This window comes from Typopeltis vanoorti, chromosome 6 (genome assembly GCF_054136105.1).
Source record: "Typopeltis vanoorti isolate ZY-2024b chromosome 6, IOZ_Tvanoo_1.0, whole genome shotgun sequence".
Lineage (NCBI taxonomy): Eukaryota > Metazoa > Arthropoda > Arachnida > Uropygi > Thelyphonidae > Typopeltis > Typopeltis vanoorti.
The window spans coordinates 128494347-128507892 of record NC_143554.1 but is presented as its reverse complement, the minus strand read 5'-3'; the positions used below and the strand labels follow the sequence as shown (position 1 = coordinate 128507892).

At 35.7% G+C, this 13546-nt stretch overlaps 1 protein-coding gene across 2 annotated transcripts in view; it reads right to left on the bottom strand.

The window, feature by feature from the left end:
• The window catches only part of trc (Serine/threonine-protein kinase tricornered), a 274402-nt gene extending 261089 nt beyond the window's left edge, over positions 1-13313 (bottom strand). Inside the window, exons 1-2 of one of the 2 annotated variants that reach the window (XM_090394419.1) lie at positions 12876-13313; positions 4833-4953 (exon numbers count right to left, since the gene is read on the bottom strand). The gene's annotated coding sequence lies outside the window, so the exon portion shown is untranslated. The remainder of the gene's footprint in view (positions 1-4832; positions 4954-12875) is intronic. The other variant, XM_090394418.1, reaches the window with a different exon arrangement.
• Between the last annotated feature and the right edge of the window lie 233 nt (positions 13314-13546).

Below are 13546 nucleotides of genomic sequence, written 5' to 3'. Positions count from 1 at the left end.
AAGTGATGAGAAGATAGAAGTTGCTGGAAAGGGTCAGAGAAAAGTAAATAAAAAAAATAAGAAAAATTACAGGATTTACAGAGCTTGGTACATAGGTGAAGGAAATATGATGTTATATGTAATTAACTTGGATGAAGAGATACTGGATTAATACTGGGGAGGATTCCTAAAGTGGAAGGAAAAAAGGATGAGAGGCCATCCCTAAAGGTGATAATGAGAGTTCATTTATAATTAATATACTATCGCAATTAAGGGAAAGGGAATCACATTTTTTATTTTACATGGAAAGTGACAGGTAAATGAAATGCATTGCTGGTAATGCATATCATTTATGATCTTTGGTAATCATAATAATATATATTATTATTCTTACCATACACCTCATTGGAATCAGGGACTCTCACTGAGGGAGGCCATATATAACCACACCAGTTGTCATGTGGTGATATGTGATTGACAGTGAATTTAGTTAGGAATTGGGTTGATGGACATAGTACTCTTTATGATGGTCAGCATGGATTTGTAAAGGGCAGGTCTTGTTTTAGCAATTTACTTGCATTTTATGAGAGGGTAATGAATGTGCTAAATAAGAGAGAATCATATACAATGCAGCCAGTGGGAAGGAATTCCACACTGGCTACATTCTCCACCAAAGACAAGCCATTCCAATTACACACTGCTATATAAGGGAAAAATCTAGCTCTCACCCATTCCTGACTGCATTAATTTTCAACTGTCATGGATGCTCCTCTCCCACCCTCCATAAAATGAAACATTCCATCTACTGATTTCTTGTATGACCCCTTTCAAAAGTTTGTACATCGATTATATCACTCCTTCTTTCTCCTGTTTACTAATGTCTGCAGTCCACAAATTCTCTCCACAAATCCCAATATCTTTAACTCGCCTTTGCGAGTTAAAGATATTGGGATTTGTGGAGAGAATTTGTGGACCATCTTCTCCATTGTATATGCATCATTTTGGAAATAGTGAGATGAGGTTCACATACAATAATCCAGGTGAAGGCCTTGTAATGAACCAAAAATGGCTTCCTTTTCCTTAAATGTCAATGTTTGTTTTAGCATTATCCTGCAAGATGTATATGCAATCTTTGCTATATGGCCTCCTCAACTTCATCTTTCTATGTACTAAAACTCCAAGATTCCTAGCTTGATCAGTTTCATCTAGCATAATCCCACCAATATATGCCAGTGGATATCTAAATACACCAAAGTGCATAAATTTACATTTACTAATACTAAACTGCAGCCTATCTTTGCATCATCAGTAAATAGCTGTAATGTTTCCTGTCAAATCATTCACAATGTCATCAAAGTAAAGACTGAACAACAATGGACCAAGGAGTGATCCCTGGTGTACACCATTGGTCATCTTAAATTTTGCACACTCACATCCCCAATATTAATTGGGGATGTGATTTAATATGTCAGTCAGGTAGCATCTTATACAAGCTAATAGGTTATAATTCAATGTGTTGGAGAAATTGGTTAGGAATCAAAACAAGATTGGGTTGATGGACATAGTACTCTTTAAAATGGTCAGGATGGATTTGTAAAAGGCAGGTCTTGTTTTAGCAATATATTTGCATTTTATGATAAGGTAAAGAATGTGTTAGATAAGAGAGAATCATATACAGTGAAAATCTTGAACTTGGCAAGAGCATTTGATAGATTACCATATCACCTCTCTTTCTCCTATCTACTAGTGTCTGCAGCCTACAAGTTCTCTCCACAATCCCAATAACATCCTTAACTCTCCTTTGCATCATCATGGAAACAGTGAGACCAGGTTTGCATACACTAACTCAGGTGAAGTCATAACAAAGCCATGTAATGAGGCAAAATGACTTCCGTTTACTTAAAGTTGATGTACAAGCTGCAGAGGATAGTAGGGGAATGGATAGTATATTAGTTAGATGAATTGGAGATTAGCTCTGAATGATACCAGTGTATGATAGAGCAGTGTCTCAAAATAGTAGGGTCCAGTAGCATGCCTCAGAGTTCTGTTCTTGAGCCCTACTGTTTAACTTGTTTGTAAATGACGTATTTTCAACACTTACAACATGCCTTCTAAACTTCAGTCTACTGTCAACCATCATTCCCAGATCTTGAATTCATCCACTTCCTGCAGCATTGCACCATCAATATGTTACATAGCCTTACATTTCTGCATTCCAAAATGCAACACCTTGCACTTATTAATCTATCCACTGATGATGCAAAGTTGGGGAGAAGTATAAGTAGCACTGTTGATGTTAATTCACTTCAAGTAGATTTGAATAGACTTTTGGCTTGGACAAAAAGAGTGGGGTTATAGTTTTAATATTAATAAGTGCAAGGTGCTGCATTTTGGAGTTCAAAAATATAAGGCTGTGTACTATATTAATGGCATGATACAGCAGGAAGTGGATCAAAAGACTGTACATCGTAGTGCCATTATGATAAGAAGTACACTAATATGTAGGGATAAGGAGATGTTTCTGCCATTATAAAGCACTTGACATACCACACTTGGACTACTATGCTCAGGTATAGTGGCCTGCTTTTCATTGTGATGAGGAAACATTAGAGAGGGTCCACAGACAAGTGACTAAAAAAATATCAGGGTTCTGGAATGTTGTTATGGAGAAAAGTTGAAGGAATGTGGATTGCAGAGTTTGGTGGATAGGACAATATTTAAGACAAATTACAAACCATTGGGAAAAAGAAACCCAGGATGATGAACCAGAACAGGCCACTCTAGGCCTAAATCCTTGATTTAGGCCCAGAGTGGCCTAAATTCATAGGCATGATGAAGATGGACAATATTTAAGTTACTGAGAGGAGAAGAACCAGAGGCCATCCCTAGAAGTTACATAAGACTGTGGTGAAAAGGGGAGTGAGGAGTACAATTTTACATGCAGAATTGTGGGTGAATGGAATGTATTACCAGAACATGTTGTTAATGCAGGGAGTATTAAGGATTTTAAGATTCAGTATGATAAATATGCTATCAGTTGAATGAACCTCCCACAATGAGTCTGCTGACTCCATGGAGGGTGTAACAATAATACTCTCCAAATTATGTAATAGCCTTAAAGCCTTAGCAAAATCAAAAATTGCCACAGTGTATCAATTCCCCTTATTTAACTCAACTGCAACATTATTATAAAATGTAAGCAAGTTACTCAAACTTGATAAAACTATGCATTCATTTGAAAGCATAGATTCTTTGTCAACCCATTTCTAAATGCAAGCTCTTATCAAATGTTCCAAAATCTTCACCACCACTCTAGCGATGATAACAGGTGGTTGGTTAAATACATCAGTCTTTACACAACCTTTGCACAATAGGATTTTCATACATTCCTTCCACTTCTGTCAAAATCTTCCCTGTACTGACTCAAATTATGCAGCGAGTTCAGCTGAATATTCTTTTATCATCTGTGCTGATATTCAGTTTATGAAACAATTCTAGTACCTCCTTCTTATACACCTGAGTTTCCTTCATGCAGTACTACTACATTCTGCTAGAAACAAAATAAGGTAGTAGTTATTTTTTGACATTCATTCTTTCTTTTACTTGCAACAATATCACAGAATTCTTTTGTGTTGTCTTCAGCTTGCAGAGCTGTAGCACAATTGGATGAATGATGATATGTTGCGCTCTTCAACTGGTAAAGGCTCGAGTTCGATTCTCGTCGTAACAAGAAGAATCTTTATATTTTTATTTTTTCAATTGATGGCGAGTTAGCCAATCTCATACAGAGGTAGCAGATTTTTTCTTCCCATGTACAGGCAAATCAGTCATCAGAACACAAGCAATTTACAGACAATAAATACTGTTAGTGGTGGTGATGGGCAGAAGATGGCATTGATGGTAGTTGTGTATAGCAGGAGAATTAAGTAGCAGATAGTGAGACAGAGTGGCGTGCCCTCTCGCAATAAGTCCTTGGACTCCTTGGAGGTGTCACATAATAATAATAATAATATTCACACTTAGCTTTTCTTACAACAGTTGTAACTCTTCTGGCCTGTATCTTATAATTTTCATAACTGATATCATCCTTATGCACATGGAATTCCTTCACACATCCTCTTTTTTTTTATGAAACTTTTTGCTTAATAAGAATGCACATACATTTCACTTCTACTCTATTTATTCTTCAAACTCTTGTTGACACATTCAACATTGCACCACTGGTGTAGTTTTTTTTTTAATACTTTCCATGAAATACCAATATTCTTTCATCTAGCAACTGTTACCATGGGATTGAACATATTCTCTTTAGTTGGACATAACTTCCTGCTTTGTAGTTCAGCATATCCTATTCTGAATAAAATATCCATATACTTAGCTGCTTCAGAAATCAGTACAGCATGATCACAGTCACCAATGGAAGCAGATGTCACATTTTTAACTAAACCTCCCTCCAACCCAACACCATAAACAAGTCTAATATTCTTTGACCTCAAGTTTCTTCTGTTATATATTGCTTAAAAAAATTGTCGTGTAACAGCTCAATAAATTCAGCTAATGAGTTTGCACCAGGCAACTGATGCAAACTCCTTAGCCTCTACATAAAAGTAGCCAGTCGTGAAGATACTTCACACGTAAACATTGTTTGCTTACACTGGAATAAAGGATTAAACTAAGAATATGATTTTTTTACATCTTTAATTAAAAATATTACCAAGTGAAAAAGCTTTTAATATTGTTCTGTGAATTGTTTGTGCTCTCAAGGTCAATTTGCCTGTATCTGGAATGAAAAATCTAAGTTTCCCTGGAGAAAAATCCTGCTACCTCTCAATAAGACTGGCTAACTTACTTACCTTCAATTTAAAAAGTCCATATAAGAATTCCTCTCATTATTTTTATTCTTTTGCCTTTTGTTTTATTCACAGGGAAATAGGTATTGAATAATAATATATAACCTGCCAATAAACAAGAAACCTACAGATAAAAGTATGTGACAGATTAAAGAGCCAAGTCAACATTATAATATTACATTATTATTATATTTTCTGATTTTAAGTTTCTTAGTAATGAATTATTTCTAGGCCTGAGTGTATGGTATTTTTAATGGTAATATTAAATGTCACATAAAAAGAAACTTCAATGGGAACTCTTAATGATCTGACTTGTGTTTAACTTATTAACAAATGCACAAATACTGCCTCTAGTGAATGTTAAAAGAATCATCATAATAAAAATTAGGAATGTTTAAAGGAGGAATAATAAACATCTTAGTTTTCCAAACAGGCAAAATTACATCTGATAGATGCTCATGTTAGACCCTATTTACAGGCAAGAATTTTGCTCAAAGAGTCAGCTTATTCACCTTTCATTAGATTGTGAATAGGCTTTCAATTGATTTTTGTCAGACATAAGGAGAAATTCCAAATGATTTTCTACTTATCCCGGGATTCCATTGAGGGGAAATTTTTATATAAATCCACATTATTCTTAATCTCTAGTTAATGCTTAAAAATTCAATTTTAGTTCAGTTCCAACAAAAACAATTTTATTATTATTATTCGTGATACCTCCAAGGAGTCCGAAGACTCATCATGGGAGGGCACCTACTATACAACTGTCTCCACCACTACACCGAACCTCTACCAATCATCTCCATCAACACCATCTACTGCCCACCACCACAACTAGTATTTTTTGTCTGTAAATTGCGTGTGTTCTGAATGGCTGATTTGTCTGTATGAGGGATGAAAAACCCGAGTTTCCAGGAGAAAAAACCCTGCTACTATTATTATTATTATTACTATTCAGGGCTCAATGGAGTCAAAAGACTCATCATGGGAGGTTCTTCCTAAAAAAACACAGTCTATCAAGACTCATCGAGGGGAGGTCTCCCCTAAGTCTATCATACCACTCCTTGAACTCATTGACCGTTTTCGCTCTCACCACTCCATCAGGCAATGCATTCCATGGTTCAACCACCCTCCATGCAAAGAAACCACTCCTTAACCTCTTGCTCACAGTTTCTTTTCGTAACTTCCAGGGATGGCCTCTTGTCATCACTCCTTCCCGCTGTTCAACCAAGCGAAAGAACTCCCCAGTGTCAACCCTGTAACCACCTCTCAACAGTTTAAAAGTCTCAATCATATCACCTCTCCTTCTTATATCCACCAAACTCTGCAGTCCACATTCTCTCAACCGATCCTCATAACTATCATTGTACAGTCCTGAAACCATCTTCGTTATCTGCCTTTGTATCCTTTCCACCGTTAATTTATCCCCTTCAAATCCTGGGGACCAAATCTGAGGAACAATAGTCAATATGTGGTCTGATCAGGGTTATACAACAGAATGATAACTGTTTTATTTCTGCAGGTCAGTGTCCTCATTATTGCAGCAATCCTCTGTGTTGCCTTCACCACCTTTGCAATATGTCCCCTAAATTTCAGGTTTCTATCAATCATCAACCCCAGATCTGTTGTCTCCCCTACTTCTTCCAGTATAACTCCTCCCATATGGTATGCAGTGTCCCATCGATGTTTCCCAAACCTCAAGACCTTACATTTTGCTGCATTAAACCGACACCCCCCATTCATTTGCCCATCTATCTAGCTTATTCAAATCCTCTTGCAGGGCTGCCGCATCTGCACTATTACTAATAATCCTTCCCAGCTTCGCATCATCTGCAAATAACTGAATATCACCTTGCAATCCACTGACAATGTCATTGATATAAAGGTTAAACAATATAAGTCCCAGTACTCAGCCCTGTGGGACCCCACTTGTAACCCTCTGCTTCCTTGAAACTGCCCCACCATACACAACTCTCTAATAACTATCGGACAGCCGATCCTGAATCCAGTTTACCAATCTGACATCCAGACCCATGTGCTGCAACTTAAATATCAGCTTATCATGTCGCACCTTGTCAAATGCCTTTGCTAAGTCTAAGAAAATGGCAATATATGCCTTTCCTTCATCTAATGCTCTTGTAACCCCCCCCCTTCACAAATCCATGTTGACTCTCACAGATAACATTACCCTCATCTGTCCAATGCTGTATACGGTCCAATGCTTCACTACTTTCTAAAACATCTTAACTACTGATGACACACACAAACTGGCCTATAATTAGACACTTCCAGTCTGCTACCGCCCTTATGCAATGGCACTATCTTACCTTCCTTCCATTCCATGGGCACCTTTCCCACAGCCAGACTTTCATTGAAAAGCCAGGTCAAAGGCACTGTCAGTTTCCTAGCACATTCTCTCAAAACTTGTGGTGAAATACCATCCAGTCCCACAGCTTTACTGACATCCAGGGTACTCAGTATTTGAAACACACTCTCCTCCTGTAACTATAAACCTCGAACCTGCCCTATCCCTCTAGCATTAAAACTGCCTCCTCTAGGATGATATACTCCAATAAAGTCTTCATTGAACAATTCTACTATGTCCTCTGCATCAGTCACTCTATTCCCATTTTTATACCACAATATCATTCTTCCAGTCATTTCTCCTCCTACTGGCCACATATCTAAAAACTTCCCTAGGATTTTCTTTGGATCTTAGGGCTAATATCTTTTTATATTCCAGTTTCATCTTCCTTACCATGCTAGTCACTCTTCTGGGCTGTGTCTTATACTCTTCATGCATCTTGTCTTCACCTGTCTCCTTATATCTCTTCCACAGCCTCTTTTTCGCATGCAATTGCTGTTTAATATTGTTTGTCATCCACTTTACTCCAAATTGTGTCCTCTTCTTCACTAGTGGTATACAACTTACCATTGCTGCTAACAAATATTCTTTCATAATTTCCCACACACTAATGATATCCTGGCCTTCCAATTCCTCCTTCCATGAAACTTCTCCAAGTTGACGTCTTAGACTATTATAATCACCTGCCTTATAATTCCACATACGTTCCCGTCTCTTTGATACTCCTGCATGTTTATTCATTTTCCAAGTCAAAACCATATGGTCACTCTTTCCAACTGGTGGGAGAGATGTCAACTCAGTTATTTTCAACTCCTCTGATGCTATAACCAAATCCAAAACTCTTGAACCTCTTGTTCCCTCTATTACATGTTGCCTAAGACATCTGTCCCTCATTAATATTAACTTGACCGAGAACAGCCAGTCTATCTGAAATTTTGTGATCTTACTGGAAATAAAACTGTAAAAAAGTCTGATTTAACTTAGCAATATTAAAATGATAAATATTGCTAATGCACAAATTCTTTTCCTGTGTTGTATTACTAGCAGTATTTACTACTGACCAGAAAATGAATTTGCAAGGATCCTTCTTCAGTCAGAATAATCCTGCAATTATTGCTACTTTGCAGAACAGGTGGAACAGGAGTGGAAACTATCTCTATTCTGTTCATTTATTATACTGAAATTTAATGTAGACCACTCATTTTGTGGTCTACATTAAATAAAAATGTAGACACTAATATCTCATCACATCAGTGAAAACACAAACCGAAATGACATAAAGAACAAAACAAGTTAGCAAGTGCTTTGTTCTGCCCACTCTCCTGTCAGTCATGGGGTACTCTTAAGAAATGAGAAATCATTAACATGATTGTAAAGCATTAACACATAGCTGAAAGGCAAAAGATAAGTGTTCAGCAAACCATATAGCTGTATTACTGAGTGAGCATTTTGCAAGGGTGTACCATCTAATTGATGGTTCTGCAATGCCAGATATTAACACTGTTGGTGGGAGAATAAAGGTCGAGGAAATGGAGGTGCTTAGAATATTGTTGAACCTCAATGCAAACAAGGTCACGAGATTAGATAGCATATCAGTCTGTGTATTACAAGAATGCACAAGAGAATTATCAGCTCCTCTGACCTTAATTTAAGCCTAAAGTAGTCCCACTGCATAAAAGAGGCAACAAGACAGAAGTAGCAAATTATAGACCAATCAGCATCTTAGGAGTGGTGGTTAAGGTATTAGAAAAATTGGTGAAAGACAATTCAGGACTGGGTGGATAGGAATATCATACTTTATAAGGGACAACATGGTTTTGTGAAGAGTAGGTCTTGCCTTAGCAATTTGCTTACTTTTTATAATAATGGAATTTGATAAGAGAAATTGCTAATCAGCAATATTGCTAGACTTTGTAAAGGCATTTAACAAGACTCCATACAGTATGCTGTTACATAAATTGGAGCAAATGGGAATAAATAGATCTGGTGATTTGGATTAGAGGGTAGCTAACATGTAGACATTAAAGAGTGGTTTATTTAGGGAGGAGCTGAGTCCAGGAGAAGGCAGGCAGCTAGTGGTGTATCACAGGGCTTAGTCCTTAGTCTTCCATTGATTAATTTCTACATCAATGATATAGGAAAGGATATGACAGGAATTATTCAGTTGTTTGCTGATGATGCTAAACCGAAAGAGCAATGGTAAATGAATATGATGCAGAGATCCTGCAGGAAGATTTAAATAGACTATCAGTATGGACAGAGGTAAATGACTGCCAGTTTAATGTGGTCAAGTATAAAGTGATTCACTCTGGAAAGAAATCACAAGCTGTGTACTGTACTATACTGATGGAACTGAACTGCAGGAAACTGATGAGTTTAGGGACTTTTGGAGAGTATGTGGAGGGGGAAGGAATTGTGGACAGAGCGTTGAAGTTTAGAGGACATGTTGCAAAGGTAACCAAAACCACACAAGGGATTACATGATTGTTAAAGAACACACTAACAAACAGGGATAGATAAGTTATTGTTCCTCTGTATAAGGCCATATCTCGACTATTGTATGTAGATCTCATCACCTGGATTCTGTCGGATGAGAAGTGGTGGAGAGGATCCAGAGGCAAGTGACAAAGATCATGGCAAGTCTATGAAATGCTCTTTATGAGAATAAATTGCCAGACTATGGGCTTCAAAAATTGGCTGATAGGTGAAATAGAGGAGACATGATAGAAGAACATAAGTTATTAAAGGGATTTTTATAGGTTTGATACTGAAAAAAAATTTTTTTTTCAGTACATGATAGGAAGGGAGAGAATAAGGGGTCACCCATGGAAATTGTGTAAGAGTGGGGTTAGAAAGGGTGTTAGGACAAGATGTTTTGCTTGGAGAGTGGAATGGACTGCCAGAGATGGTTTTGAGTGCTTCAACAGTGAATGAGTTTAAGGAGAGATATGACAAGTATTGTATGAATAATGGCAAGTGTGTAATTAATACATCTCCCACAATGAGTCATCTGACTCCATGTAAATACCTGTATAATAATAATTATATCAGTAGGAGCAAATGGAATTAATTAGTTCCTTTGAAGAACACTTAACGTTTTCTTTAATGACTGATGGTTTACATAACCTTAGCCAAGTTCAATACTATACCTCAACTTGGTGAAACCACTGAAACAAATTAAAAACTAAAGAAACAACTGTATTACTCTAAAGAGTTTAAGAGGTTCAATCTGTGCTGCTCATTCTTTCTTAAAATATTACTTTTCCCTTGCAGGATATATCAAAGAAATTTCTAATTGCTTTCAATATCTTGTTTCAACTCATTCAGTTTTGTATGCAGTCAAGTGATATTTCCTCCTCTTTTGTTTCAACTTATATACTGTCAAGTCAATCAACATTAATTCAATACAAAAAGAGGAGGAAATATTTTCCTGGCCCTCACTGAGTTACAAGATTCAGTTTAGGAAGCTAAAAACTTTCTACAGACTACAATGCATATCTTCATTTCTTATTCACGTAACCTCATGGAGCTTCCAATAATGATCCCTCATTCTCCCACCACTTATTACCCTATACAATAATTCTCCTAGATCTATTTGATATACAAGGCAGTATTTAAACCAGTTTTAAGTTATGGATCTGAGAGTTGGGTTAGAAATAAAGCACTTCATCAAAGCCTACAGACCACATAACTGAGAAAAATTAGGAGAGTAAACAGTTGGCATCAGTGGCAGAATCATATGAAAAATGAAGATATTAGAAAGGAACTTGACATTGTTAGCATTCAAGAATGTGTACTTAGATTAGTTCTGTGTACAAATTATTGAATGCTAACAATGTTAGAAAGATATTGCTTTCTATGATTAGGATGGATGAGGAAAGGTAAGTGAAACAGGTGTTTGATGCCAAGATGGTAGGAAAGAGACTAGGGATAGACCAAAGTCCAGGTGGATTGATTCAGTCAGAAGTTCCTTAGAAGCACGAAATATTAGATTTAACAATATTGGAGTGGTGACAAGTAATAGACTAATTTGGAGGGAAATTGTGGATAATAATGTAAATTAATATTGTAAATAATAATGTAAATTTAATCATGTAGTACTGTCATAGGAGCCCAAACATCCCGGATGCATATCAAGAAATTGTTGTCGATGATGAGTATTCCTTCATTTTGTTGTCTTCAGCACTTTAACTAAGCATATACAGTATTACTTTAACTACTTTGTTTTAACATGAAAACTTTAACATGATTTCTTTAATTTCAAATAATTACAAAAATAAACCTACTTTTCATTAAACTAAAACAGAAAGAGTCATTTTAAATTACTATACACATAATATAAAATTTTAAAATCTATTTCATTTATAACAAGTTATTTCTTATATTATTTAAGTGATTACGTTGACGTTTGACAACAAAAAATTCGAAATTCTTTGCTGAATTTTTTTTTATTTCATTTTGTCAAGTTTCATGGTTAGTAAAATAAACTACCTTAACACTCGCTATATTAAGTTTTAAGTAGCAGTTACTCAGTTTCCTTTCTCCGTATTTTATTTAATATATCTCACACACAACTTTCCAGAATAATCACGTAACATTCTTTAGTGATATCTTCTTGGTTACTTAACTGAAACTAGGCATTTCTAAGATCTAAGCCACGCAGTTACTGATGAATACTTGAAAAAAAATATCTGACTCATAAGTTCTTCTAAGTGCCCATTATAATTTACTCACGTAAGCACCCATATCGTTTTAGAAATACTGTATTCAAGTAAATTTCCTTTTACGCAACTAATCAGAGAGAATTGGAGGGGGGAGAAAACCGAAACTTGTCCTTAACCAAACAGCTGTTAACCAAACTACCTTGACCTTTTTTTTTTATTGCTTTTTAAAACTAGTAATTCTTTAATACGAAAGTGAATTATCGTTTCCAAAATGTGCCATTTCTAATAAAGCTTTCTTAATTTTATCAACAATTCCGAGCAATACTTTAGAATGATCATGTTATTGTTATTAACAACAACGTTGTTTTACGTATATAAAATATCATAATCCAGAATTCAGTTCACGAAAAACGCTTCCACGTGCTTTAAATATTTCAGCAAACTAATATTCATTTTTTTCTAATCTGAACTGCGACTACCTATTCAATCATTCACTTGTTAATAAGTGTTTAAAATAAAAACCTGCACAAACTGTTCTACACTCTATTAACAAAGGAAATATATAGTTACGTATAATATTGGTTAAATAAGAAATGTCCAATAGCAGTGTAAACCTGATGAAATAACACTTCAAAGCATTTTAAAGAGGTAAACAAAGCTTCGTATGTATGACATACTTCGAAAGCATGATATATCAAAATTATTGACGTTCTTTTAAATACTACAAACACCATAAACTTGTTCTAAGGGCTGAAGCTAAATCACTACTCAGAGGCAGAGGAAAAGGATTTCTATATACTGTAAGGACTGAGGGTATGCTTTGGGCTTTTTTAGTATACAATACCAAAATAATAATTTTTTAATAGCGCGCAAAATACAAACTGTAATTATGCATGGTATATAAATTTAGGAATTAACACTGATTTGAAATATAAATTAAATGCAGCTTAATGCAAAACAATTACATAGTCAGTGTAATTTCTTAATTATTGTATATATAGTACCGTTATAACTTACCTGTATAATGAAAAGTACTTCGAACACCACAGTTTTATACCTTTTGTCAAACTAAATAAATATGATGTCTTTTATCTATGAGTTAAATATCACGTCCTTACTTCATCAAAAATATAGCAGTGGTCTGAAATACCTCAGTATTGCAAGTCTATACCGTTAATATATCCAGGTCCTTTGATCGATATCTGATATGACTACGAGAATCATGCAGATTTAACAAACGTGGATGTTTTTTTTCTTGTTTTTTTAATCGTTACTTAGCTACAGCACAGACGCAATGAATGAAGCCCTGGCATCGCGCCATGCAAAAGGAAGAGATATAACATTTGTAAGCCTAATGGCACTGTAAAGATATAAAATAAGTTCGTTGCTTAATAAATTCATAAAGTGAATACTAAGAATTGAGAATACACACGAAAAGCAAGTCTATATTGTTATCCCTTTCAACGTATATACACAATTTTACATTTTTGGGTTTAAAATCCAGCGAATGGCCCTCTAGTGAACAAGACTGCAAAAATATGTTGAACTAAATTTTCACGCAGGCGCAGTGTTTTGGAACTGTTACTATGGTGAAAAAGAGCCAATGTTCATCAATTCACATTCAACTGCATTATGTGTAAGAACGTGTGAAGAAGAAAACGAGAAAAATAATAACAATTGTGGTATAC